Source organism: Dipodomys merriami, unplaced genomic scaffold (assembly GCF_024711535.1).
Source record: "Dipodomys merriami isolate MVZ:Mamm:240054 unplaced genomic scaffold, mDipMer1.0.p SCAF_54, whole genome shotgun sequence".
Taxonomy (NCBI): domain Eukaryota; kingdom Metazoa; phylum Chordata; class Mammalia; order Rodentia; family Heteromyidae; genus Dipodomys; species Dipodomys merriami.
The window spans coordinates 8179757-8205406 of NW_027206113.1; the positions used below are offsets into that span (position 1 = coordinate 8179757).

General features: G+C 37.2%; 1 long non-coding RNA gene across 1 annotated transcript in view; it reads left to right on the plus strand.

Annotated features, from left to right (window-relative positions):
• Window positions 1-2569: 2569 nt before the first annotated feature.
• The window catches only part of LOC138811606 (uncharacterized), a 30618-nt gene continuing 7537 nt past the window's right edge, over window positions 2570-25650 (plus strand). Inside the window, exons 1-2 of the long non-coding RNA XR_011367447.1 lie at window positions 2570-2650; window positions 5943-5990. This is a non-coding gene — a long non-coding RNA (uncharacterized lncRNA). The remainder of the gene's footprint in view (window positions 2651-5942; window positions 5991-25650) is intronic.

Below are 25650 nucleotides of genomic sequence, written 5' to 3' on the forward strand. Positions count from 1 at the left end.
TGTTTTCCTTTTCTCTGAAAGTTCTGGGTGTAAGGTATGAAGTGGAATACATATGCAGACCTATATCCTGTGTAATCAATGTAATCAATGTTTTATGTTCCATAATAGTCAATAAAATAAATGGTCAATACATGAATAAAACAAAAAATAAAATAACTATACTGAATGCAATATGGAGTCAACCAATGTATATAAATATAAATCATATATGTAAATTCTACATGAATAGGATATTTTCTATTGGTGAGGATCTATTTTAGGCATAAGGAACAGACCGGAATTTCTTGACTTCAAGGAGGCCAGCTTCCCATTCCCACACAGTGCAACAGAGTTACTAAGACCATGAGTTTCAAACCCAGACCTGGCAGAAAAATGGCACTTTTGCAGTATGTGAGGCCCAATTCTTATGTATTTTATTATGTCTAAATTTTATGAATGTGATTGTTTAAATGCTTAATAAAGAATTAACTAAAATCGATCAGTGTCCTATAATATATTGTATATAATTTTATCCTAGAATCATTCAAGAACTGCCCATTCAATCAGGACATACATCACATTCCATTGGTATTCATATGGATAGGAATGAGTTCCTTAGAATCTCCTGCCATTTGGAGGTGGCAGGACCAGGATTCCAACTGTGGGCTCCAGCTCCCAACACTTCAACCTGGGGATAGGGTACGCACCGGTCTGTCCAAGAATATCAGCAAGACCAATGATTAGGCAGGCACCAGTGGCTCTCAACAGTCCTCCTTGATACTTACAAGGCTGTAATGGGAGGATCATGGTCAAAGTCATCCTACGAAGGAAAGTCCTTGAGACCTCTGTCCAACTTCAGTTCCAACAAAGCCAGAAGCCCAGGGCTCCAGTGTGGAAGGCGAGCCTTGAGCAAAAGCAGCTCACAGACTGTTCCCAGATCCTGAGTTCAAGGTCCGGGTCTGGTAACAAACAGACATACACAACAATCTGTGCAGCCATCCAGATAAAGCAGGTCACCCTCTTGTCTCCAACTGAATTGGTCCCTGGGCAAAGGGCTGCGGGAGCTGCTGTCTTTTTGACTCCACCCATGCTGCTTGCATCACAGAAATCCAGCCACACCCCCATTATTTCATGGTTCTTTCTGACCAATGGGATACAAGAATGGTGACCACGCCCACATTCTGTGATGCCCAGTAGCACCTGGATTCCCTCTGTTAGTTTACAACATTACCAGCAGTTGAGGAAGGTAGAGGTGGCTGAGTGATGAGGAAGAGACTCAAGCGACTTTGGATTATAGTAGGAAATTGAGAAGCCTGCCCACACCCTGGCTCCCTCCCCCCTTCCCCAGGTGTGGGATTTCAAACCTCAGGTAAAGTTGCCTGCCAGCCCTCCTAAAGCACTGACCTGGTCCCTGGCCCTGGTTCTTTGCTCTTGGCCCATCTGTTTGCAATGCCACTGCCATTGATGCTTGCCCCACCTGGAGCAGCCTCCAGCAGATTTTCCCAGCAGCACAGGTGAGTGGCTGCACCCAAATCACCACTACCCGAGGTCAGACACCCCTCTGGGGGCACCATGACCCCCTGCTTGTTTCCTCACGCTGGCTCTGAGGAGCCACCTTTCTGCCTTGTGCATTTCTGAAACAGAGACTCAATATATGATTCTGGTTGGACTAGATTGAGGTCCTCCTATCTGGGACAGGTATGCTCTACCGCTCCACCAGACCTGGTCCTCTGTAGTTGGGATGGTAGACATGTAGCACCATGCTCAGTCATCGATTTAGATGGATTATCCCAAACATTTAGTCCACAGCAGCCGATTCTTGACCACAGGTGAAGCTCTGGGTAGGGCCACAACCATCAGACCTCATTCTCTTCACAGGACAGTTTTGAGGAAACAAGGGATTTATACAGAGGGAATCTCTGGAGCATGACTTGGCATGGAGGGAGTGGCCTTTAGAGAAGGTTCTTGGCTATTCTGTTAGCAAATGACAGGAAGATACCCGAAAAGGGCTCAGGTGGGGTCAGTTATTAATCATGCAACAGGTGGGGATTTTGAAACAAAACATGGCTCTCTTTCATCATTACCCTATCCCCATGAGGAAGGGGATGCTTCACTGTGTTGAGTTTTGCATCTGGGGAAACCGAGGCACAGAGAAGTCAGGTGATCTCCTTATCATTTTAACTTCACAGGAAACTCGTCCTGACTTCATTACCATCCTCCCAAGGACAATGGGTGCTATTCAATCCACTTCTTGTGGTAGGAAGTCCACTTCTTGTCAGTTGTGGGGCTTGAACCCTAGGCATGGGCGCTGTTCCTGAGCTCCTCAGCAAAAGGCTAGTGCTCTACCACTTGAGCCCACAGCACCACTTCTGGTTTTCTGGTGGTTCTTTGGAAATAAGAGTCTCAGAGACGTTCCGGCCGGGGCTGGCTATGAACCATGATCCTCATATATCAGCCTTCTGTGTAGTTAGGATTAGAGTTCTGAGCCACCGCCACCCGACTTAATTGTAATTCTGACTTTTCTCTCTCTTTTCACAAAACTGGTTGAATGGGTTCTGGAGGAGGGGCCCAGCATCCCCATATGGCTGGAATCCACGGTGACCCTCTCATTCTGGAGGTGGGCTCTGGGTCACGAGCTGTCTCGCTTAGCCTGTTGAAACAGCTCCCTGAGGTAAGACCCACTGTGCCCTGGCTAGACTGTGAAATTCATTGTCCATCCAGCCTTACTGGACTTATTATATTGTATTGCTTTCTGCATCATTTTCTAGCACCTGGACAAACTTATGATACATACTTACGGAATGAAAATGTAATGCCTTCTTAAGAAATTCTCTTAGGGCTTGGGAATGTGGCTTCATGGTATGGTGATTGCCTAGCATGAATGAAACCTTGGGTTCAATTCCTCTGTAACACATAAAAAAGAAAAACACTGAAAGGAATGCTGTGCCTCAAGTGGTAGAGTGCTAGCCTTGAGAAAATAAAAAGCTCAGGAATAATTCCCTACCACAGAGTTTAAGCCCCTGAACTGGCAAAAAAAGAGTAATTGGAAAATAAAGAACCCATACTTGAAATATATAATTGCTCCTTTCATACTGACACTTGACAATAGCCCCTAATTCATGTATTTTACTTATGTTAGGATACTGTGTTGAAAAAAGGTTTGTTCATTAAGTCACAGCAATTAATGCCAGGAATGTGCTTAGATGTTAGGTGAAGAGTAATTCTGGAAATTCAAAGATTCCAGGATTTTGTGTCATCACTGCTAATCACAAAATGAAAATAGTCTAAGTGTGATTTTGAAAACTTTCTGGTCAGTTTTGGCACCAAAAAGGCAGAAGGTAATTAACAGTTGTGACAGAAAATAAGGAATAACTCCAGATGGAAGGAAAAAATGATAGTAACTAAGTTTACCAGAAACTGGTCTAGAGAACCATTTTTGGTTACTGAAGAGCTAGTTGTCAAGTAGGCTTTTCCTCATTGCCTTTAGCATTCTAAATCTCTTAGGCTAGTTCTTAATCTCTGCATGATAAATGTATCTCCTTCTATGCTGTTCTTTCATACCTTATCTCCTTTGTTTTCTAAAAATCTCATTCTTTCTACATTTCTCTATGAACATTTCCTGATACTAAATACACCTATACAGATGTCACAGGATGCTAATGTAAGGGTCCCATAGCTCATGAGTCATTAATGTAACAAAATGGAAAAGGAGGACATATTTACTGCTACCTCAATTTTTCTGAAAATCTACTATGTTATCATTTGGTTAAAAATTCCATTCTTTGTCTACACAGTGTCATTCAGTGCACATATATGCAAATATGAGCTGGGTGTTGGTGGTTTACACCTGTAATCCTAGCTACTCAGGAGGTTAAGACCAGAGGATTGTGGTTCAAAGCAAGCCTTGTCAGGAAAGTCCACGAGACCCTTATCTTCAATTAACCACCAGAAACCCGGAAGTGGTGCTGTAGCTAAAGTGGTAGTGCGCTCAACTTGAACTGAAGAGCTGAGGGACATTGCCCAGGATCAGAATTCAAGCCACACAACCAACAAAAAGTGAAATATGACTTTAAGTTTTCCCAAAAAGAACGACAAGATCAATAATCTTCCCAAGCAAAAAAATTAATTCCAAAATGATTCAGTGCACCTGCTTTTGCTGAGTTATGTTATAGAATCTTTGCTGGACATATTCTCTAAAAACAAATCGTTTAGGGATACAGGTGGACCCATTGCAACAATGAGATGTACAAGTCATTATGTTGAAAAACGAACTTTACAACTTTGGTGGGGGGGGAGGATAGGGTGAGGGGAGAGGGGGTATGGGAATGGAAGGGAAGGGGAAACAAAGAAGAGGCAAGAATGCTTGATAAGAAATGTGCTCGTTAGCTTGCCTGTGTAATTGTAACTCCTGTGTACGGTATTCTCACAATAAAAAAAGTCAAATACTAGCTTTCCAATAAACATCTAATATTTCTTCTTTGAAGAGACGTCTATACAGTTGATGTCACTTAGCATTACTCCTACGTGGAACACGAAGTATGAGGCCACTCCCTTTCTAAATCATGCTTGCTAATCACGCAACTTTGTAGACAGTAGAATAGAAGCATAATTCTGTTTCCAATGCAAATCAGATATAAGAGCATGGACTTAATTGGAAAAAAAGTCCATCCTGAGAGAGCAGGGATTATACTAGCCATCAACTGGTGGATAAGATCACATTTATTTTCTTTCCTTTACTTATATATTTTTTGTTGGTGGTGGTCTTGGCACTTGAACACAGGGCTGGGAGCTGTCCCTCTGCTATTCAGCTCAAGCCTAATGCTCTATACTTGAGCCACAGTGCCACTTTTAATTTTCTTGTAGTTAATTGGAAAAAGAGTCTCTGGGACTTTCCTGTCCAGGCTGGCTTTTAACCCTATCCGAAGATCTCACCACCACCAAGCTTAGGATCACATTTCTAACAGTGTACACTCAGCATATGTAATGTGCATGTTCATCTATCTTTATATAAATTCTTTAGTTAAAAATCTATGCTACACCTTAGTCTTTACACTCACAAAATATTTGTAATTTAAAATTTGATACTACTGGAGCAATACAACCTAAGAATGTAAAGTAGTCTGGGAAGTTCAGTTTGCATCCAGCCTGGGCAGAACAGTCTTTGAGAAACTATATATAATTAACCAGCCAAAAGTTGGATTGGAAGAATGGCTCAACTATTGGAATACCAGTCATGAGCAAGGTTGCTGAATAAGATGTTGAGGCTTTGCATACATACATGCAATCATACACATATATACAGAGGCACTTATATGTGCACAAATACACATATGAAGCAACTCTCAGAATATGTGGAAAAGTTAGAAAACAATAGAAAACATGTCCTGAGTAAGACTAGAATCAATTGATCATTTTTAATGTTAGAAAATCCTCAAGTGAACTTTCTTCAAAAAAGTTTAAGAATACTACATAGATAGGGACCAGAGATAGTAAGAGAGTCAAGTAATCATTATTAAAAGGATCAGATCCATGGAGGAATGAATCAGAGACTCCTGCAGGTGCATCTGAAAATATTCATATCCTGTGTCAAATGTTAGAACATCTTTGAAGAGTACATGAACACTCTGAGCAGTGCAGTGCATAATATTACTGGAGAAGTTCAGAATTGCTAGTCTGTATCTAGATTAAATAAACCAAGAATCTATGGAGGGGCAATGTGATACAAGGCTAGAATTCTAGCACTGAGATTAAGATAGGAGATTAGATAGTGGAATTACACAGTAATACCTTCCCTGGACCAGGTAGTATACTTTTGTCTTAATAAAATAAACCAAACAAGAAAGGAATACAAAGTTGGACGTTTGGGCTAATTTTGTCATTATGTTTTGAGAAGTCAAGTTTCCTATTGAAGTGCAACTCATATATAATCCTCAGTTGTGTTTTAAATGCACTCTTCATTACAGAACCTTAGATGCAAAATGGATCATGATTCCCATCCAAAATTTGAAAAAGTAAGTAATCATCACTCTGTTTGATTCCAAGGAAAGGATGAAGGATTACAAAAACTTAAGCCTGGGGAAATAGCAAAGTTAATCTAATGAAGGACTATGTAGATCTTGCTAAATTGGAGTTTAGATTTAAAATAAATACTTTGGTTTTGTTTGTAATTTCATATTCTATAAGATACTTACAAAATTCTTTTTAAGTACAGTGTTTAATTGACAAATTTACAAATGTTTCTTGCATTCTATTTGCCTAGAATATTCTTTCATAAGAGTTATAATTAGAACTCAGCTAATAGATAATTACAACACTTCATGTATAAAATTATAATGTGAATAATGTAGAGAGAGTTGCCAACAAATGGATGATATTAATTTATAAATTTAGAAAAAGGGCAATTTTTTTTGGTCCGGTAGTGGGGCCTGATCTCTGGGCCTGGGTGCTATCCCTCAGCTCTTCAGCTCAAGGCTAGCCCTCTACCACTTGAGCCACAGCACCACTTCCGGTATTTTTCTTTTTCCTTATGTGGTGCTGAGGAATTGAACCCAGGGCCTCAGGCATGCAAGGCAAGCGCTCTGCCACTGAGCCACCTTCCCAGCCCGAAAAAGGGCAATTTTTTGAGGCTTTGGTATAACATGGTATGAAGAGAATAATTGTGTGACATCTTCTTTCTTCTAACTGTATGTAACACAGGAAGCAATTTCCCTTAATTACTTCCTCTGTATACAGTGAGAAAAATGCTAGGTTTGGGATTTGTTTTTATTTTTGTTTTTGTTTTATTGGTTTGTCCTAGGGCTTGAACTCTGGGACTGGACACTCTCTCTGAGCCTATTTATTCTCAAGGCGTGTGCCCTACTATTTCAACCTCAGATCACTTGTGTCTGTCTTTTGCTGAGAAGTTTATTGGAGATAAGAATCTAGGGAACCTTCCTGCCCGAGTGGGCTTTTGTCAACATCTACTGCGTTGGTGTCCCTGGGTAAGGGTAACGAAATCACCAAGACATAAGGGATGCAGAGTGCAAACAGCAATTGCCACTGAATGCTGTGCTTTATTGTCAGTGGTATTTAAAGACAAGCAAGCATGATCTTTGCCAAGATTTGGTCAGAAGACATTCACACAAAAATTTCAACAGATACATTTTTACTTGACCTATGAGACAATGTCTTGGTATTTTATGATCTAACCTATTTTAGAGCAAGCTCAAACCACTTCTTCAATATCAGGAAAATGCTTGACCAGCTGATTATCTATGCTTAAGCAAGCAGAAGAGCTACTTCCTCAGCTCCCAGGAGTCTGTGACATGTGTTTTGAGACAGGGAGAGAGAAAATTTTCCCTCTCTAGCCCGGCATCCAAGAGCTTTCTTAATACTCAAACACAGCTCTCGGATAATCCTGAGGCCAGAGCCTGCATCATTCTGCCCCTTTAACATAGACCCTGAGTCTTCACAACTTTATTCTTTTTTCTTTTGTTTTAAAAGAAAAGCTTTCCACAGCGTTATCATAGACGCTTGCATTGGTTTCATAAAAATCAAATATAACAGTACAAGTGCAAACAAAATAATAACAATAATGATTCCCATACTACTAGTAGTATTTAAAATGCCATGTTGTATTTCTTTCGGATCCAACCCTTCCAATTGTTTAATAAATGCATCAGCAATATTAGAAGCATCATCATTTGTAAATTGTTTACCAAAAATATCATGTACATTAAATTATAACTGAGCAATCAATTGAGGAGCTGTAGAATTTCCAGATAAATACTACTGTATTACATTCTAATCATCTATAGATTTATTATATTTTATATTAGTAATGCAAAAGGTAGTAAAATTCCAATCACATTTTAATAATAACTGTTTTTCCACAACCAATAATATTTTTCCTAACCATCCCACTGTCTGTTTAAGAATATTAATCTGTGTTTATATTAGAGCATCAATTTCTACCTGTGAGACCCACAATTCATGTGAATCCCAGTGCCATTCTTCCACAAAGTGCTTAGTTTGTAAGGAAGTGTATAAGGCAATTCCAGACACTGCAGCAACAGTGGTAATAGCAATTAAGTTTAAGATCACATATAATGGCTCCAATCATACGCTTTGTACGTTTTAGTAGTTTGGTAAAAAAATTCAATAACAACACTATCCAAAGGATTTTGGGACCATTCTCTTCCTAATTTAACAGGTAGCCAAATATGAGTTCTTTGTTGTAATATCATAGTACTATTACTGTCATTAAAATTAAGAGAGGAATTAATGCAAGAATACAGGCGACAAGCTACAGCAATAAGACAAGATGCAGAAATAAAGGGGATCCAAATAGGGAAAGAAGTAATAAAACTCTCCCTCTTTGCAGATGACATGATCTTGTATTTAAAGAATCCCATAGACTCCACTCCCAAATTACTCAAGCTGATTCAAAACTTTGGTAAAGTAGCAGGTTATAAAGTTAACCCCCAAAAATCAATGGCTTTTCTGTATGCCAACAATGAGAAAAGTGTGGCTGAAATTAGGAAAGCAACTCCATTTGTAATAGCCCCATAAAAAATAAAATACCTAGGAATTAACTTAACCAAAGAAGTGAAGGACCTCTATGATGAAAACTTTAAAATCTTGAAAAAGGAAATCAACACAGAACTTAAAAAATGGCAAAACCTCCCATGCTCCTGGCTTGGAAAGTTTAACATCGTGATAATGGCAATACTTCCCAAGGCTATCTACAAATTCAATGCAATACCTATCAAAATTCCAACCTCATTCTTCAAGGAAATAGAAGAGGCAATCCAGAAATTCATATGGAACAAAAAAAGACCCCGAATAGCAAAAACGCTCCTCAACGGAAAGAACACTGCTGGAGGAATATCAATACCAATTTTCAAACTCTACTATAAAGGCATAGTAATCAAAACAGCTTGGTATTGGCACAAGAACAGACCTCAGGACCAATGGAATAGAATTGGAATCCCAGAAATGAACCTACAGACCTATAGCCATCTAATCTTAGATGAGGGAGCTAAAACAATAGAATGGAAGAAAGACAGTCCTTCAGTAAATGGTGCTGGCAAAATTGGTTAACTACATGTAGAAAACTAAAGCTAGATCCTTATATATCACCCTGCACCAGAATCAACTCCAAATGGATCAAAGACCTTGAAGTCAAAGCAGACATTCTGAAAACATTACAGGACGGAATAGGAGAAACCCTAGGTCTCCTTGGCTCAGGCTGAAATTTTCTTAATAAAGACCCGGAAACACAACAAATCAAAGAAAGTTTGGACAAATGGAATTGCATAAAGTTGAGGAGCTTCTGCAGGGCAAATGACATAGCTAGCAAGATCAATAGAAAGCCCACGGATTGGGAGAAGATCGTTACTAGCCATACAACGGACAAGGGTCTCATATCTAAAATATACTTGGAACTCAAAAAATTAAACCACCGAGCAACAAATCCTCAAAGAAACAACTGCCCAATAAATAAGTGGGGTAAAGACTTAAAGAGAAACTTCTCTGAAGAAGAAAGAAGGATGGCCAATAGACACATGAAGAAATGTTCAACATCCTTAGCCATAAAAGAAATGCAAATCAAAACAACTGAGATATCACCTCACTGCAGTTAGAACGGCAAAAAATCAAGATGCTGGAGGGGATGTGGACAGAAAGGAACCTTACTTCATTGTTGGTGGGAATGTAAACTTGTTCAACCACTTTGGAAATCAGTATGGAGGTTCCTCAAAAGACTTCACATAAAGCTCCCCTTTGACCCAGCAATCCCACTTTTGGGCATTTACCCAAATGTTTACAAACAAGACCACACTAAAGCTACCAGCACAACTATGTTTGTTGCAGCATTATTTACCATAGCTAAGATATGGAACCAACCCAGATGCCCCTCAGTAGATGAATGGATCAAGAAAATGTGATATATATACACAATGGAATTCTATGCCTCCATCAGAAAGAATGACATTTCCCCGTTTGTTAGGAAATGGAAAGGGTTGGAAAAAATTATATTAAGTGAAGTAAGCCAGGCCCAAATAAACATAGGTCACAAGGTTTCCCTTATTTGCAATATCTAGTATATTTATGAGTCAAGCAGAAAAGGTCAGATAATGTGATGTCAGGAAAATGAACCCGTAGATATGTATTTTAATGTTTTTTTCTTTCATGCATGTGTTTCTAATGCATTTATAAGATTATCTCTTTGTTGCTTTGTATGTCCCTCCCCCACAGTATAACCCCTGCTTTCACTATATTTGATGTCAGTATAACTTGTGGAGGAGATGGGGAAAACCCAGTTTTTTTAAGGATACAGGTGGACCTGTTGCAACAATGAGAAGTACAAGTTTTCATGTCCAAAATGAGCTTTACAACGTCGGTGCGGGGGGGGGAGAGGGGAAGGAGAAGGATTGGGATGGGGAGAGGGGAGGCTGGGAAGTGATGTGAAGGGTAAACAAAGGAGGAGGCTGCAATGCTTGGTAAGAAATATACGCATTATCCTGCCCATGCAATTGTAACCCCTCTGTACAGTATGTTCACAAATAAAATAAAATAAAATTATAAAAAAAAGAATATAGGCGACAATTAAAACAAGAAATAGTAGGAGAAAATGTAAAATTTCCCACTAAAAATACATAAGGCAGAGGTACACAAGCAGTAACATCATAAGATTTGTACAAAGTAAAATTATAAGTGGATGCAGAGTTCGACGTCCCTGAAAACGATCCATTTGATAGCATCACGGGTTTCAGCACTGCTGTGACCTTCCAAATTGAGTCTGAAAAGCAGTGAGTACAGCCATGAAACCCAGCATGCATCTGCAATGCCTCCATCTCCCTAGGCCATCAGTCGATCTCCAGTAAGTGATCCATTAATGGCTTCCAGCATCCTAGTAACATTTGATAAATCACATCTGGTACTATTCCATTCTTAACATGTGTTAATAAACTGTCCAAAAGGTCCCTAATTAATAAAATTATTGAACACTTTTCCAAATGTCCCTCTACACTCTTGCCACACAAAAGGCTGATATTATAAATCAATATAAGTAAAATCAGGACACATAGGTAAGGATAACTTGCCATCAAAGGTGACACTTTCCCAGCTACTATTTATGGACCAAGTAGTTAATCGCTTCAGCTGTGTTGTAGAATTGGAAGTGCGTTTCCCAGGTAAAACCCAATGTTGCCAATTCATAACTAAACATGGAGGAGGCCCCAGACAAACAGGCAAGGGATGAGTATAGTAAGTAAAATTTAAAAAGCTACCATCATCCTTATTGCAAAATGTCAAATTATTCCAAGGAGAGATTAAACAGCAGGAACATTATAGATGGTTATATCCATGTCTCCCCAAACAACAGGTTCCAATAAAGGAGGGTTAGGAACAAAAGCCCGAATAACTTACATTAGCATTAGCATGGACAGGGTTTACAGCAAGCAGGGCACACATGGCTAGAACAAGTTATCAGACATGACAGGTTTACCAGTGCATTGTAACATCTTCTGTCCTTCTCCAGTCAACTTTTTTACCTGTCCCCAGGTGGGCAGTGGGGATTTCTTCTTCCTCAACTGGTGGCTGATTCGTTGCAGGATATGGGGCTGTCCTCACTGGGCCGCGTCTGTATCCATTGTGCAGGAAGTCAGTATTGTTTGCCATCCTGTGTAGACACAAAACTCTATCTTCATCCCTTATGTAATGTTCCTAGTTGCCATTCTGCTTTCAATGTAATCTTAATCTATGTGGGAGCATTTAAATAAGGTTTTTGTGATATTTGTTCAAAATGGCGCTCAGCTCTAGGTAAAATATCTCCTTGTGGTAAGTTAAAAACGTTAAGAACAAAAAGAGCTTGATGTAAAATTATTTTAGGATTTTGTATGGAAAACCACAAAATATCCATACCTTCATCCAACCTTTTCCTCCTTTTTAATTTTTTGATTTGTTGTTTTAGTGTGCAATGAACTCGTTCAATAATGGATTGTCTTGGGAGTTATATTCTATTCCGGTAATATGTACCACATCATAAAGTTCACAAAATCTTTTAAATTTGATACTTTTATAGGCTGATCCAATATCAGTCTTTATTTGGCAGGCACTCCCATAATGGCAAAAACTTCCAATAAGTGTTCTATTACATGGTTAACAGTTTCTCCCGTAAGGGCAAAAGCCCAAATTTGGAATAAGTATCTATTGTAACATGTACAAAGGAAAAATGGCCAAAGGCTTGTACATGGATTATGTCCATTTGCCAGAGCTCCTTAGGTTGTTATCCTGAGGATTTACTCCAGCAGGTACAACTCTCAAATGCATTGGTCTGCAGATGGGGCACCTTTTTATAATTTGTTTACATTGAGAATAAGGTATTTTATAATCCATATGTAAATGGCCAGCATTTGTATGTAAATGAGCATGATCTTGTTTAGCAGAAGCAAAACTAATTTATCAACCTGATTATCGCCATATACAAGGTACCCAGGTAACGAAGAGTGAGCCCTAATGTGAGTTAGCACTTTGGCCTTATGTTGTTGCAGTAATGCTTGTAATTGTTTAAATAATTGGTTTAGCTGGGGTTTAGATGAATAAGGAACAGCAGTGACTATATTAGTCACAACCCCTACAGCATAGGCAGAATCAGTATCAATATTAACATCTCCCACAAAATCTTGTAACACCTTAATAATAGCAAAAAGTTCATTTTGTTGAACTGATGCTAAAGTAGTTGTTTGAACCCAATATGTATTTGTTGTCCAATAAACACTTTTTGTTTTGGAGCCATCTGTAAAAACAGTAAGAGCAGTGGAAATAGGGACCTTGGTAATTATATTATTAAATACAAATTGTTGTTTAAGCAAGCAATTCCACAATCTACCTTTGGGAAAATGATAGGAAAATTGCCCAGTAAAATTTACTAATGTAATTTATAGCATTTCAGACATGTTTAACAAATATTTTACTTGGTCTTTTGGCAAAGGAAGGATAATTTCAAGTAAATCATACCCTGATAGGGTGAATACCCATTGCCTGGCCTGTTGAATAATAATTGCCAACTGTTGTTCATAAGGCATATTTTTTGTAAATCTATGCAGTGTATAAATCCATTCTAATGGTATCTCATTTTGTCCTATAATTCCTTTTGGGTGTTTCCATGTATCTAAAATATATAAATTTATGAGTTGACTTAGCGTTACTCGATGTATAACCATTTATTTTATTCTCTGTTCTACAAATTGTACTTCTCTTTCTGCTTCCTTAGTTAAATTTCTTTTGCTATGTAAATCAGGCTCCCCTTGTAACAATGAAAACAAATTATGTAATTGATAAGTAGGAATTCTTAAGGCCAGTTCCATCCAATTAATATCTCATAGGAACTTTTGAAAATCATTTAACATATGTAATTGATCACGTCATAAAGATATTTTTTGAGGTGTGAATGTTTGTCTACAGACAACATATCCTAAATATTTTACCAACATGTCTTTTTGTATTTTTTCAGGTGCTATTATTAATCCAAATTCTTTAAATATAGATGGTAAGCACTGTAACACCATTTCTAATTCTGTCATATTTGGTCTTCCAACTAAAATATCATTCATATAATGAAAAATATAAATGTGAGGCCATTTTTGTCTAACAGATTTTAAGGCCTTATCAACATATATCTTATCAGCATATAACACATAGTTGGAAAATTCATCATTCCTTGGGGCAACACCTTCCATTGGAAGCGCTGATAAGGGCCTTGATGATTTATTTGTGGTAAAGAAAAGGCAAGTCTGTTACAATTTTTTTTTTTTTGTCGGTCGTGGGGCTTGAACTCTGGGCCTGAGCGCTGTCCCTCAGCTCTTCAGCTCAAGGTGAGCACTCTACCACTTGAGCTACAGCACCACTTCTGGTTTTCTGGTGGTTTATTGGCGATAGGAGTCTCACGGTCTCTCCTGCCCGGGCTGGCTTTGAACCGCGATCCTCAGAGCTCAGCCTCCTGAGTAGCTAGGATTACAGGCGTGAGCCACCAGCGCCCGGCCTGTTACAATTTTTTACATGTACAGGAATGGTAAAAAAGCAATCTTGTAAATCTATTACTATTATTGGCCAATTTTTAGGAATCATTGCAGGCGATGGTAAACCAGGTTGTAAAGCCCCCATAGGGTACATGGATGCCTTTACTCCTCGTAAATCAGTCCAGAATCTCCATTTCCCTGACTTCTTTTTAATAACAAATATTGGAGAATTCCATGGTGACATAGACCGCTCAATATGTCCGTTGGTTAACTGTTCTTCAACTAATTGATAAGCTGCTTCTAATTTTTCTTTCGATAAATGCCATTACTCAATCCAAAGAGGTTCCTCAGATTTCCATAATATCAATATGGGCTCCATCTAAAAATGTTAAAATTGAATATGAGCTCCCCATTGTTCCAGTACATCTCTACCAATTATGTTAACTGGAACTTCCATAATATAAGGTTTAAGGACAGCTTTCTGTCTATCTTCTGAGGTTATAGAAACATACAACACTGCTTGTCCTATAAAATTTACAAGAGTATTGTAAACTCCTTTAATATTACAGGAGATTATTTTATATAATAAATGATTAGGCCATTCATGAGTATTAATAATTGTAATATCTTAGCCAGTATCTATTAGTCCTGTCAATATCTTTTCCTGAATATTAATCTTAATCTTAGGTGCATTTTAGTAATATGAGTAGTCCAAACACATTTTTGTTGGTTAATACTTCCAAATCCCCCAATGTGGGGTTTAAATAACTTTCCAATAGATATCTATGGTAATAACAAAATTTGAGCAATTCGTTCTCCCTTTTTAAAGGAATTATCTGCAGAAGCTGACATTAAAATTTTTATTTCCCCAATATAGTCAGCATCAATAATTCCTAAATGTACTAAAACTCCTTTTGTATTAAGACTGGATCTACCGGTCAATAGGCCAAATGTTGCTTCAGGTAAAGGCCCATAAATTCTGGTAGGAATTTTTTGTGGCTTATCACCACCTTTCAAAATAAAATCTTTTAAGGCTGGTATGTCCACTGCGGTGCTGTGGGCTGTGGCAGGGACGAGGGAAAAGATGGTTGGCTGCCCTCGGTTATTAATCCTGGACTCCGGGGCTAGCCCGATGGAGAGTTTCCCTGCATAGGGTAAGCATATTTTATAGGAATTCCTTTATTGTCTCTTTTTGCTCTACACTCCCTTTCTCAGTGCTTCCCCTTTTCACACTTAGGGCAAATTCCAGGTCTTCTCTTGTTAACATCAGTAGCCTTTTTAAAATTTTTCTTTATATGTCCCATTTGACCACATCCAAAACACTTCAGATTAGAGGGTTTGTTTGCATAGCATGCCAGGTAGTGGCCATAGTTTCAGCAAACACCTGCATAGGCCTGGATTCAGATGTAAAGTCTTTGCAGGCCCTTAAATATGTATTCACATCCCCAAATTCTTTAATAGGCAATAGGGCTCATCTACAGTCCTCATTAGTATTCTCATAAGCCAACATGCGCAGCAGTTGTTGCCATGCAGCCTCTCCCACAACAGTAAGTTCCAAGGTCAATTTCAATCGTGATAAAAATTCAACATAGGGTTTACTAGGTTTTTGAATTACTTTAGTCCAAGAGACATAATGCTCTCCTACCGGTGGAATCCTTTCCTATGCCTCAATACCTATGTCTCTTAACTGCTCATGGATTTCTTCAGGAGAGTTTACTTTTATATGAGCATCCGCATATTGTTCTGTTCCACCTAACATGCGAAAGGTGTGGATTACTGCTCTGTGCATTTTGTCTAGCCCTTTTTGTACATAACTCAGTAAACCACATTTGCCATTGTAGGTGTTTAGGTTTCTTAAGCAAGGCTCTACAAAGCATCTTCCAATCCATGGGAGCAAAATTATTGTAATGTCGGGCAAGCCCATTAAGCAATTCCTTAACCTAATGAGACTGAGGACCATACAACTGCCTTCTTAAGTTTACCAATATCATAAACAGCAACACTTTCATATCTGGCTGGTTGAGCTATACCATTCATAGGGGGTGGTTGAATTACAGGATAAGAAAAAATAGGCATTTCATCATCAAACTCACTGTCTGAGCCCTCTGTTTTGGGAGGGAGTGATGCTGTAAAAATTGCATCAGCCAGTTGAGGAGCCGAAGGCTGCTTTACTTTCACTTTCTCAGGTTCTCCATTCACTCTGCTAATTTCCAACTCCATATGTTGTAATCTTGATAAAATCAATTCCATTTGCTCAGACATTTTATTTATACTTTCAGTTTATTCCTTTTCAGCCTTTAGCTCTTGTTTTTTCTCTGTTAATTGCAATGCATCCTTATCTATTGTTCTTTAACCTCAGAGTCCAATTGTAAATCTACAAAAGAAGGGGGGAACTCTTTCTTTATATCTGCTATTAATCTTTCCTCATTCAAAGCTTTAAAAAGGGTATGTAAAATAGCCCAAATGGACAAAAATATAATAGGAATCTTTTCCCATTCTCGAACAGCTCTTTCTACATTATTCTTTACTCGGGGAACCAAGGATTCCATTCCCTAACTACATTAATACACATTTCTATGTCATAAGAAGACATATTTACAGCATAAGCAGCAAGTAAATGATTAAGCATATGTAAGTACAGAGTAGATTTAACTTGTCCCATCACCCTGTAATAAAAAGTACTTTCCTGAATATCCTTTCCTGAATTCAACAATGCAGGGTCCCTGTTTGGGCACCAATTGTAACAAGCAAGCATGATCTTTGCCAAGATGTGGTCAGAAGACATTCACACAAATATTTCAACAGACACATTTTTACTTGACTTTTGAGATAATGTCTTGGAATATTATTATCTAAACTATTTTAGAGCAAGCTCAAACCACTTCTCCAATCTCAGGAAAATGCTTGACCAGGTGTTCATCTATGCTTAAGCAAGCAGAAGAGCCACTTCCTCAGCTCCCAGGAGTCTGTGACATGTGTTTTGAGGTAGGGAGAGAGAACATTTTCTCTCTCTAGCCCGGAATGCCAAGAGCTTTCCTAATACTCAAACACAGTCCTCAGATAATCCTGAGGCCAGAGCCTGCATCATTCTGCCCCTTCAACATAGACACTGAGTCTTCACAGTCTTTGAACTGTAATCTTCCAATCTTCGCATCCTGATTATCTATGATAGTTAAAAAAGTATAAATATAAATAATATTTGTAAGAATACCAGTGAAGGAAAAATGATACAACCCTGTTTATAGTGGTGTTCTTTTCAGAATATATTGGGCATCACATTAGCAGAGGTGCAGTGTATTTTCACAATGGACATAAGCTATTTTTGATGTAAATTAAGGGAATTTTGAGGTGCACCCTACAAGTTGGAAACTGGTGCGCTAGGATGACTTTATGGCATAAATTTTGTGATTGATGGTCATAGAAATAATAGCTTAATCTGATAAACAACTGCTTAATCTTGAAGAATTAATTATAAGATGCTTCATAGTTTTATCCCATATCAGAATGTGGCTCTTTTTCTGTTCACATTTCAGTCTGTAACACCCCATTGGAAACTGCATCTACTGCAGAATTAAATAACATGCAAACAGGTTCAGAATTTTAAAATGAGTATTTATTAGTCATAAGAATTTTGAAGAACACATACATTCTGTCCTCTTAACAACTTATTTACTTTTAAAAGTTATGGGATTTCATAGAATTAAACTGTTTTCTGTTTTAGTATTACAAAGTACTATATTTATTTTATTTTCAAAATATTGGGAAAAAATTTTCTAGTTGGATATCGTTCAAGTTGATGACCCTTTGATAAAGAAGAGGTAATTAATTCAAATTAGATGCCAATAAGACTGATTTTTTAAAAGTTACTACATAAAGAATAATATTTACTATACCAAAACAGTGAAATTTTATTTCATCAGCTTATTTTTTTTTAATTTTAATGTGAAAATGATGTGCACTGTGGTTACAGCCATTGTAAGGTAGTGAGTACATAACTTTTCAAATTTGTTATCCCTTCACTCAATTTTCTAAGTTTTTCTTTCACCCTAATAACCCTCCCAAGTTGTAATGTACATTTGCAACTTATTGTCTTGTGAGAATTGCTATTGCATTGGTTTGCTGTTTGTCCTTTGACTCGCCATTGTTTTTGTTCCTGTTCCCTTCCTTATTAAGGTAAATGTATACACAATACACAGGGTACCAAAATCAAACACAACAGGGGATAAACCATAGGGGAAAATCTCAAAGAAACTAGAAATCACATAGTACATAAAAAACCAACTGCAAATAAATATCTGTTTCCATATCTTGGAATTCATTTTGTTCAGCATCAGCTTATGTGGTCAAATATAGGCAATACAAACCCACTGGAAAATAGTAGTTTCATGGACACTATATCATTAAAACAACATGTTAACTGTTTTTGATGGTAAAGGTGGGATTAAGATTGGTGAATTCATGATTCTGATAAAGGAATTTAAAAAGAGTTAAAAATTTTTGACAGGTAAATTTTAATTGTTCAAACATTTTAACAACTTAGCCTATTAAGAAAATTTAAAATTGTCTGAGAAAATAGGCTTTAATGCAAAGAAATCCATGGAGACTTAGCTGAGAGGGAACAATGTGGGTGAATATGGCTCATTTTCACACTAAACAAACAAACCTCACAAACCTTGCTGTAAATCCTGTAGGTTCCCTTGAGAATTGTCCTTACCCAGGAAATATACTCTCACTGTGTGAAACAAAGTTGTAGTGGAATTTAAATTCAAAGTTCTTTAAAAAAAAAAAGACATCAAAATTTGTGAATTGACATTTAATTACCAAACAATAATTCTCTGAAAAAGAAGGAAATATAATTCAAAATCACTTGACTTTATTAAAAGTATGAGAAAAGATTAGTGAAGAGAGATGAGAGAAACCATAGGGTACTGTTTTCTCTCCAGTGGTGTAATGGGTTCTTGATCTTGATTCTTCCATTCTATCTTCATAAGCTATAAAGCCACAGCTCAGGACTGGAGTAAACAGTTCAGACAAAGAATACTCACAGAATGGGGGTTCGATACCTCAGATCCACATAAGCAAAAAGAAAAAAGCCGGAAATGGAGCTGTGGCACAAGTGGTAGAGCGCTAGCCTTGAGCTGAAGAGCTAAGGGACAACGCCCAGACCCAGAGTTCAGGCACCATGACCAGACCAAAAAAAAAGAAATACTCACAGAAGAAAATATGTGCAGTAGATGTAGGTGATTTATAACCTTAGACAATCTATTTAAATCTGTTCAAAATTCTCCCCTACCTTAAACTGCCCTCTTTGAACAGCTTTGTTTGCTTTTCCCAAGATTGCCCTTCATTAACTGCTTAAAATTTTGTGAGGTCATATACATACTTTCTAGAGATTGCTGTTTGGTTGTGCTTTTTGTGTGTTTTTGTTTGTAGTTGTGTTTTTAACTGAAGTTCAATAGGTTGTGCAATTGTGTTACAATTAAATATGTCGATCTAATTGTCCAATGCTCCTGGATCAGAGTCACTCCTTCTATCATTCTCAACCAACACTTTCTTCAAGATTTATTTCAGATTTACCACTTCTTTTATTATATGTGTACATTGAGTATTGTAGCTGTACTTGCCCCTTGTTCCATTTTTCATTCATTCTATGTCTTTACTATTATTTCTTTCTGGTTTCAACTTCCTGATAGTTATTCTGTTAAATTGTCTGTTAATACTTTGAAATGTTTATATATATTCCATGGAGTTTCAATCCTGCATATACTTGAACTGATGTCAGCATATACTTCCATAATTCATTCATCTGTAATAACAATTTGCAAGACTGGAGACGTGAAGCACCTAAACAGTCAACAAGAAAGTTTAAAAATTTCTTAGAATTTATAGCTAACTTCCAGTTTTTATAAATGGCTTTGTGCAATGGTCTGTGATTATTTGATTTTACATGGGATGATATTTTCTACTACCTATAAGTTTTGGAAAAAGAAGAAAACTAAAATTTACTACTTAGAGGAATATGATAGAAATAGAAGATAGATTTTATGTTTGTCACATCTCTGATCAGTACCCATATTCAAGACTTACAGTCATATTTATTACTATGTTGACAGATAGGGAAAATATATGATAAGGCAACACATGATAAGGCAACTATTAGTGACTTTTTAAAATGTACCTTCTTATGTGATGAAATTTACTTTATTAGATAATATTTGGGTTTGAAATATGGGAGGCTGATCTATTTAACACATTTCTGGAAGGCACCTACTGAACAACGCAAATGGTGGGAGATACTATTTCCACACTTTAATGAATGGTTGAACTTATTTGGCATTAGTGCTCGGTAAATAAATCAACTCTATTGTAACTTGATTCCTACACTTGAGAAACTTTTAATATCACTATCATCTACTTGTCAAGTGTTATTTTGGTGAATATGATTCTAAAAAGTTTATTTGAAAAGGAACATACTTTCAGGAGATTAAATGTAAGTTACATTGGTTTGAGAATGACAACATTTTTATACTACAGAACCAAGTTTTACTGAAGTGCCAGTGTTTTGAAGCACTAGGGTCTTCTCAATGTTTTTCTAAATTATACTTGACATCGAAGTCAAGTTTCCTAGCCTTGGTAGAACAATTATGGATCTATCATTCCAGGAATTTTTTTGGCCTACTTATGCTGGGCTGAAATCTTTCATTCATCAATAGGAGAGAGGTATTAAAAAAAATCTTGTGACATTTGTGATTTTGTTTACTCATATGGGCTTGTCATCTGTAAATTGAAAGTTTGAACTACAATACTTTCTCTCATATCTTGTGGTTTCTTCTTTCATTTTAAGTTGCCTTACATTTCACAATTGCTTACTGCTAATTACTGCAAGGAATTGGAGCCCTGAAATATTATAGGAAATGAGAAATTGAGATGGGACTTCAATTACTTTCTGTTAGCATGTTGCATGGGCCAAGGTGAGAAGACTTGCCATTGTTATCTGATGATGCAGATAACTGGGATCTGGTATCCTCGGACCCGTGGGTACTGCAGAAGAATAATAGCTTTTAGGCATCATATGGAGAAAAACACTTTGGGACCAGCGAGTTATTACAATAAACACAGCAGCAGTGTAAAATCTCTTCTAGATTAGAGGAAAACAATACTGTTTTTTTTTTTTATTATGTGAATTCAGAAGATCAAGAACACTTAGAAGGTATCACAAGCTTATACCAAAGACAATGAATTGATACTTTTTATATTCGAATATATATTCTAAACCTAATTATTTATGTTCCAATCTATTTATGGGAATAAATTTCAATTTATTTGTCAATTTATAAATTAATTCTAGTTAGATTCACTGTGTGAAATTTAAGATCAGCACATATAAATATAAAATATATAAGTAGATATAATATAAGAAATTGTTATGCATTGTTCTGTGTGGTTAGTGTATCAAAGGCAACTCTGTTTTAAAGTATTATCCCATTATTTCTACCTCAGTTTTTGGTAGAGTTAGACCTAAAGCTTTACCATTTGTAAATTTAAAGCCTGGAGGCAAGAGGAAACACTTTGATTAAAACATTACCCATTTAAGGCCTAATATCGAGGAGAAATATATAGACTTCTCCAGGAGCTATGGAAATATTTGGTGATAGAAAGTCATTAGTGTAAGTTCCTGCCTGGTTGTATGGTAGACAGGCCAGGACATTAAGTAAACATGCATATGAACAACTTTTTCATCTTCTTGGCTTTAGCTACTTTTGAAATTATAGGTATAATGAACAATTATATTTTTTTGTTGTTGTGGTTTTTTTGGGTCCAGTCGTGGGGCCTGAACTCTGGGCCTGGGCCCTGTCCCTCAGCTCTTCAGCTCAAGGCTAGCGCTCTACCACTTGAGACACAGCACCACTTCTGGCTTTTTTCTTTTTGCTTATGTGACCTGCCAGAATCAGCTCGACCCAGGGAAAAGTAATCCAACTCAGGCGCAAGCCCCAGGAGTGGCTTTCTTCACTGGGTAATCAGAGCCAGAGGCTGCCCCTCCCTTTAGCAGCCTTGACAATGAATTGAAATTCAGTAAACATAAATCCAGAGAGTCGCTCCAGGCTGGGCTCTGTGAGTTTCTCACAAACTAGCTCCCAGGAAAAGCTACTGTTTGCTGAAAGGCCTCAACTCTACCCAGTACCTAGCCTCATCACAGCATCTCCAAGCTTGAGGAAAAAGCCATCTCCCTCTTTTGTGATAATCAAAGCATATCCCTCCCATTGAACTAAACTGAGAGGAGGATCACAAAATCCTGGGTAAAGCAAAGCATTTTTCTGCCTGTTCAACCAAACTGACTTAAGAAACCAACCAAGCCACAGGAAAATCAAACACCACAAGCGGACCAGAGACTCAAACAAAAGGCTGTTTATAGACACAAGGGAGATACAGGATTTTTCCCACCACTCCCAAAATAAAGAACTATTTTATTTCCTTTTTTTGTACATTTTATAAAAATTTTTTTCTAAAACTTTTTTTTTTAATTTTTAATTTTTACCTTTTTTAAAATAAAATGTTTCCTAGTAACATTTTTTCCCTCTTATTATTTTTTTTTAGAGGTATATGTGTGTATGCGTTTTTCTTTCTTTTTTTTTCTTTTAAATTTTTTTTTGTTTTTTGTTTTGCTCTATTGAATTTCTGATCTTTTTTCTTTCTTTCTTATTCTTTTCCCCTTTTCTTTTCTTTCATTCTCTTTTATGTGAGTTAATTGTTTTTCTGCACATCCTCAGACATGCCCACAGTTGATTATTAGACCTTATCCTTTATTGTGTACACACTTAATCCAAGAATTGATTATTCAGTTCAAAACCTCTTAGACTTAAATTCCTTAATGGCAGTATTACCTCTTTATACCTATATAATATTTTCAGTATTTTTATTTTTAAGTTTTTCACATCTCCTTTTTATCCCTCCCCTTCTGCATTATATGCATGTGCTTCTCTGAATATTTCGTTTTGAATCTGCATAATATTTTTAATTTTTACTTTTCTATTTTTTCTGGTCTCTTATTTTTCCCCTTGCTCTTTCTTCTTTTTCTTTTATCTCTACTTTCAACCTATCCCACCTATTTCCTGCTTTGAGATTAGGACTTAGTTAAGTTAACTCTCCCTGTGCCTTCCTATTTTTTACCCATATCTCTCCCTAACCCTAATAATTTCTCGTTTGTCAAATTCATATTTGTGGTTGTTAGCCCATTTGACGTTGAATAGATGTACCTATTGAACTAAATTGTATCTGCAGACTATTGACTGTGCAAATACAGACTTTGGTTGATGCTTGTCTTAAGTTAGTGTTCTAGCACTAAACTGGTGTTATTTTCATCCCAAATGGGCCGAGTAAGCCAGAAAAAGACAAGAAAAATGGCAAGTCCTGGGTATCTCAACTCCCACTCATGATAATCAGGGGAGAGAACAGATAATTAATAATCCAGAGGAGAGTTCCCAATTAGCTCTACAAACAGTGCTGGCAAACATGATAAATGAAAAGATTGAAAATATACAAAGGAGTCTGTATGAGCATGATAGAGAGAGAGAGAGAGGAGACAAACAAAAGTTCAATGGAGGCAAACAAAAGGTCAATACAGGAAAAGATTGAAAACTTACAAAGGACTCTGTATGAGTGTGATAGGGAGAGAGAGGAGGCAAACCAAAGGTTTATACAGGAATATTCTGAGCTTAGGAAGCTACTCAAAAACTGATACAGGATTTGGGTGAACAGCTTGAGAATACTTAAAGAAAAAGGCAGGAATGGCATGAGCAGGCTGAGAACACTCAAAGAGAACTACAAGAATGGCGTGAACATGAGGAAGCTAAGCAAAGAGTAATACAGGAATTGAGAGTATACACAATGATCACTAAAGGTATACATGGAATCCATTAACAAATAGCTGAAGAAAGTCAGGGAGACCACAAAGGGAATACTGAATGGAACCCAACCGAAAAAAAGGGAATTTAAGCAAACCATAAACATTCAACTAAGTGATTTGAGAATGAACACTGAACACCAAATTAAGGAAGTAAAAAAGTTCATACAACATCAAAAACAAAGCTTCAACAAAGAATTTGAAGCCATCAAAGCTGACCAATTAGAAGGAAAAGAAATTTTAAAATAGAAAGTCTTGACAGCAGTTTAGACCATGCAGAAGATCGAAACTCGGGGATTGAAGACAGCCTAGATATTATAGAGAAAGAACATACAACCATCCAAGTCAAGTCCAAGAAATATGATAGATCTATCCAACACTTGGAAGACACAATCAGAAGGCCTAATGTGAGGATTATGGGTGTAGCGGAACACCTAGAAACAGAAGTTAATGGTCTAGGAAATTTGTTTAACAGGCTCCTACAAGAGAACTTCCCAACATGAAAAAGGATAGGCCTATTCAGATACAAGAAGCTTTTAGAACTACAAATAGACCAGACAAGAATAGGACATCCCACCGTCACATTATAATCCACATAGGATGAATTGAGAACAAGGAAAAGGTCCTTAAACATGTCAAGGAGAAAAGATCAATCACCTATAAAAGGAAACAAATTAGAATCACCTCAGATTTCTCAGCAGAGACAATCAAAGCAAGAAGAGACTGGAATGATGTATGCCATGCCTTAAAGACAAACAACCAGCACCCAAGAATACTGTATCCACCTAAACTCTCCTTCATAACTGAAGGCCCAAAAAAATCCTTCCATAGCAAAGAAAAATTGAAACAGAACATCTCTACCAAAACAGCCCTACAAAAGATTCTTAAAGATGTCCTACACATAGAAAACCAACAAGACCACAATAAAGGCCTAGAAACTGCACCCAAACTGAGAATCCAAGAACCATAGGAAGAACCCAGTTTTTGTAGACCCCAACAAGGTGGATAACATGGCAGGAACACCCAAATACCTCTCAGTCCTATCTCTCAACATTAACGGTCTTAATTCTCCAATTAAGCGACATAGACTGTCTAGTAGGACTAAAAAGTAAGATCCTTCTATCTGCTGCCTTCAGGAGTCACATCCTGCCAGTAAAAACAAACACATTTTCAATGTTAAAGGTTGGAAAAAAAAATCTACCAAGCAAATGGCCCCCATAAACAGGCGGGAGTTGCAATCCTAATATCAGATAAAATAGACTTCCAATGAAAATTCATGAGAAGACATAAAGAAGATTGCTACATACTAATTAAGGAATCTCTCCTTCAGGAGGATATTACAATTTTAAATATCTACTCGCCAAACAAGGGAGCATCCAAATTTATCCAAGAAACACTAGTTTCCCTCAAATCCCATAGAGTCCAAAGACATTAATTGTTGTGGATTTAACACACTACTCTCCCCACTAGATAGATCAACTCGGCAAAAACACAACAGAGAAACCCAGATCTAAACAACTTCATAGATCAACTAGATTTAACAGACATCTACCGAATATTTCACCCATCAGCATCAGAGTACACATTTTTCTCAGCAGCACATGAACAGTTTCTAAAATAGACCACGTTTTAGGCCACAATGCAAACTTGTCCAAATTCAGAAACATTGAAGTGATACCGTGCATTCTCTCTGACCACAAGGGATTAAAATTAGAACTCAACACCAAAAGCCACCAAAGAAAGTCCTGTAACACATGGAGCCTGAACAAC